A 5,176-nucleotide genomic window follows, 5' to 3' on the forward strand; every position below is an offset into this window, starting at 1 on the left:
AGCACTTCTGACCCCTTCTATTAAAAGCAAGATTCTCCCTGCCATTCTCCTACCCTCTGACCTAATGTTTCTCAGCCTGCTCTTATTGACATTTTGGACTGGACCATCTCTATTGGGGGAGATAGTCTCCATATTATCAGATGTTAATAGCATCCTTGACCTTGCCATATTAAATGCCAGGAACACTTGCCATCCCACTGACTGTGACAATCCAAAATGTCTCCAGACATTGCCAGAAGTCTCCTGCAGGGGAAATTATTCCCTGTGGAGAATCTTGCTCTGGCCCAGGCACACAGATGTCCTTCTTGAGGTCAATGTTTGTTTCTCTATTCCAACACTATAATCTTGATGAGGGCTTCTGAGTCTCATGGGACCCGACCTCCTATCTAAGATATGACCCATGCTAGCTGATGCTTGGTTGAGCTGCAGCAATCAGCACTTCCAAGGGGCTCTCACTGGGACAGGGAGGCTCTTGTTTTCTAACCCCAGTGAATCTGGACAACATGAGCCTGAGAACTATTGGTGCTACATTGCCAGCTACAGCCTTTGCTTGTCTAAGAAAGTTAGGTTAAGGGGTAGAAATGACATAGAACCAAATTCTGGTGGCATTTAAATATCTGTTTCTAGCTGCCCTAAGATCCACTTGCACTCCCTGCCCATGAACAGCACATCCCCTTTATGCTGAGTTAGGCACATTGACCTTGGTCATTTACCACTCAAACAGATGGGAGGAATATTTCATCCCAAGGTGGGGAAAGTTCAAGGAAAGGCAGAGAAATCGACAGGTGTTTCTGCTGCTGTCTAGAACACTCTTAGTCTGGGAGCCCATTCCAGGTTGACTTAGGTTGGGTTGCCTGCTGGAACCATCTTCCTGCTCTGAGAAGAGCAAAGAGAGAGCACAGGACAAGTGACTAGGAGTGCGACCTTGTGGGGGCCCAGACCTTTATTCTTTTTCTCATCCCACTTAAAGTTTCTATCCCCAGAACTTTTACCTAATGAAAATCCCTAATTGCTACTTCTACCTCATCTAGGTGGAGCCAAGAGGAGCCTTGAACCCCTGATGGAAGACAATATTCCTTCACTTTTTATTCTTTTCTCATTCTTCAGATCAAACAGAGGTGCAGCTGTCCTCTGGAGGAGAGGAAATCAACCAAGCATCCATTAGAAAACCTGCTTCCCTTCTTCTGAATCCTTGCTATTGTTGCCTGTATCACTTGGGACCCATGAGATGGACAGCTCAACTCCCAGAGACTGAATCAATGCTTCTTAAATACATTTCCAGCATTGAAATGGACTTGTATCAGATATTGGTAAAATCTACTGGAAGTTGGAGAACTTACAATTCATCAGATGAGAAAAGTAACCACATTCTGTTTCCAGTTTTGAATCATAATGTTTTAGTTTCCAGTAGAATGCAACCATAAATATATTGTACATTAAAGAATCATGGTTGACATCATGTAGTCCCAGCAGTATTGAACCTCACTCTCTTTGTCCATAGCACACCCTCTAATTCTAATGGAAAATCAGAATCTAGAGGAGGAACAAGAGTGCAAAGCTCTGTCATTTACCTGTCCCCAAATGCCCAAATAGCTCCTGTGCTGTTAATTTCCCTTGCCTTGAATAATCTTTATTAATTTCAGTGGCAACCTCCCTTTTTAACCCCCTCTGTTCCTTCCATCATAGTACCCACACTGGATTCTTTAAAAGAGCACATCAGCCTCCCAAATAAGGCTGAGAGAGAGGAGAAAAAGATTAACTGACAGTGGCTAGCACCAAGGAGCCTACCTCTCTTTAAATCCTTCAATCCAACAGGCCCAAACCTTCCTGCTAGAGCTCTGCTGGTTAGTGGGTGGAGTCTGCCTTGATTCCAGCACAAATAACACATACTGTGCTCCCTGCTGTGGGAAGTTACCCACAAAGATTGCAGCTGCATAGCTGTTCAAGGTTCCTGGGCAAGCTGTTCTCATCCCCCAAACAAATTTTTATTCCTGCTAATACCAGATCCTGCTTACTACACGTAGGATAATGCTTGCCAGGTTTAGAGCTGCATTTGTATTTTAAGGGCACCAGGATTTATTTTAATCAGGTATAGTAAGACACATAGACACGAAATGACGGTCATGAAGCTAAGAAATTTATACTCACAGTTCCCTAGAAACAAGAGGCATGGCATGCAGTGCAGGGCCACCTGAGGAAGCACCCAGGTCACTCCAGAGGCAGAGGGGACCAGCGGGAGGGAGGCAGGAGAAATGTGGGCAAGGGGCTTTATCATGGTTTTCATTTGAAGGAAGAGGTAAAGCAGGGGATTCAAGTTTAGGATTGGCTAATTCAAATAATTTCAGAAGGCACTTGGGTATCAGGGCTGTCCCTAGTTGTCTGGTACCAGGACTGAGGGTGTTCGGGACAGGGAAATGGTAGCCTGGAATGAGAGAGCCTAATAAAGAAAAAGTTGGGATTTTGCTTGGCTTGAGGTGGGTATTCTACAAATGGGGCCCGGGAGGGGGGGGGAGAAGACAGACAACTTTCTCCTACTTGAGTTGTTTACTATCTCTAGCAATTGATTCAACTTGGGTGGAGCAGCTTATCCAGGGTCAGCAAGACCCCAGTGGTCACAGCACCAGAATGCAGAATATAAAAGCCATGGTTAATACAGTTTTGCCACTGAGGCAGCAAGCATTCAAGTGATGGTTCTCAGACCAGTTTGGTTTGCTTTATGCTACAGAATTTGTTATTCAAAGAAAATCTTACTTGGATGGCCAATGTTGACAATGATTACAGTTACTTTGGTGAAAGTTAAAGATCATTTCCTAGATCCTTGGACAAAGAAAGCTCCCTGCCATTTTCCTGGTGCTTCTTCCTCATTTTTTTTTAAATTTGGTACTGGGGGTTGAATCCAGGACTTCATGCATTCTGGGCAAGTGCTCTACCATGGGCTACATCCCCAGCCTTCCTGGGTGCTTCCTGATGAGGGGGAAGAGACACAGAAATCTGTGGGTGATGTCTTGGAAACAGTGCACTGGAGGCCACTCCTAAGGCCATTTATACTTACATAATGTGTGACTTAACTGCCCATCATCTAGTCCTCTGTGTATACACTACCCTGATCTATTGGAGGTTCATCAGAGGGCACAGGGACCCATCACCCAGTACTCCCAAGAAAACCACCCACACAGAGAATATGGCACTTCAATGCAGGTTGTGTTTTGCCTTGGGTATTATATCCTGTAGGGATATCCTTAGATTCAAATTACAAAACCTTCCCCTGCAGAGTTAGACTGAACCATGCAGAAGTCTCTTTCCTAGAATAAAATGGCATGAGCAACCTCCTATGCTCCCTTCTTGAAGTCACTCATGAATCTCAAATACTCTGTGTCTTCCTGCTCCAATGGCTAGGAAAAACTTGGCTGGAGATCAACCAGGCAGCCATGGAGTAAGAGCAAGACTTGACCTCAATGTCCAGGCTGCAGTGGTCACGAGGACCTTCTCCAGACCTTCTCACAAGTCTGCCTTAGCTCATGTAAAAAAGCTAAGCTTAGCTAACTGCAAATAAACACAAGAAAAAAAGAAAGTCAATGGACATTTCACTATCACTGCCATGATCATTTTATCATTAATAATGTTAATTTACTGACCTCTTGGAAACTGCACTGGAGGTGCAGCACTGAAATGTGATTAAAAAAAATTATCACTTTTTCCATAATATCTCCTTCTTGTTTCAAGATGATGATTACTTATGTAAACTGACTGTGTCCCTTAATCCTAAAATGGCTGGGAGAAGCTCTGTCTTGCTAATCTGAATTTTCTAAGTCCATATTCTCTCAAGTGACAGTGGTGAGAGATGACATTACTGGTATTTCTCCTTTGACTTACCACTTTCTGGTTTTTGGGGAAGCAAAAAGCCTGGGCTGCTAGTCTCCTCACTTATAGAATCACTCCATGACCATTAGGGAGCCTCATCTCATTCTGCTCCTTGTGTTCTGAGAAATAAAGGGCCATTTCTTGTCCTTGATCCTACCTCGGTGCCTGTTCATTTCCATGTTCTTCCATTTGGAAGGAAGAGTGCCATCCTGTTTGGCACTGACTGAGGAAACCATTCCACATCGTTTGCACTGTGGAGACTCTCAAGGAACAACTCCTTGCAAACACTGGCTCTCCACACGCTGACTGGTGGGCCAGTGTTCAGTACTGAGTAATGAGATTTGCTCTTTAATTGGAGTTTAGAACTTTGTTCTGCAAAGTTGAAAAAACTTGCCCGAAGTCTGATTTCTAAAATAGTGGGAAAATACCCTATTTTCCATAAGGATGTTTTTGAAACTCAATACATCTTGGGCACATAGTGAAGTGCCTAAGTTGAGGTTTGATTACCTACTAGGTGAAATTGGTGTCACATTACCCTAGCAGAAATCTGAAAGGGAAGGTCTCAGGGATATATTAGAAACGGCACTGGACAAGGAACTGGAAGATTTTATAATCCAGATGTATCTATTTATTAGTCACATAATTTTAAATGTCTTTCTTTCATTCACATTGTCATAGACGCTGCAAGTTCAAGTGAGATTATTTATTTTAAAAAGCGTTTGAAATTCATAGAGTAGGATTCCAGTGTATGTTATTATTGAGTATAGTTATCTAAAACGAAGGCAGCACACCCACAGCTCTGAACTTTCCTAGCATCTTAGATAATATAGAAAATGAGAAGTTAAATTTAATTCATTTGGACAGGAAGGTGAAGTGGAAAACAAGCTCATGTGGAGAGGAGAGGGAACCACTCTTGGACAGAGGAATAATGATGGAGGACCAGCAGGTCTGTGTTATGCTCCCAGGCCACAGGTTCTTATACAGCCACCTCACATGTCTCCAAATATATAGGGGCAAATATTTAAATAGAAACACAAAGGCATTTGAAGCAGATAATAAAGTGACTTCAAGGTTAATTTTGCAAATGTTTTTAAACCCATTGCTTGGAGTCAACTAAATTATGATTAACATTTTACAGTTTTGGAAAACACTAGGGAATGTCTGAAACTTATTGATGTATAGACCAGCCCAGAAATTGGTCACTGGTATAAAAAGAAGATTCTGAGATGCTCTGTCGTTCACTGTGTGTGTGTGTGTGTGTGTGTGTGTATATATATATATATATATATATATATATATATATATATATATATAT

This window comes from Marmota marmota, unplaced genomic scaffold (genome assembly GCF_001458135.2).
Source record: "Marmota marmota marmota unplaced genomic scaffold, marMar, whole genome shotgun sequence".
NCBI classification, from domain to species: Eukaryota; Metazoa; Chordata; class Mammalia; order Rodentia; family Sciuridae; genus Marmota; species Marmota marmota.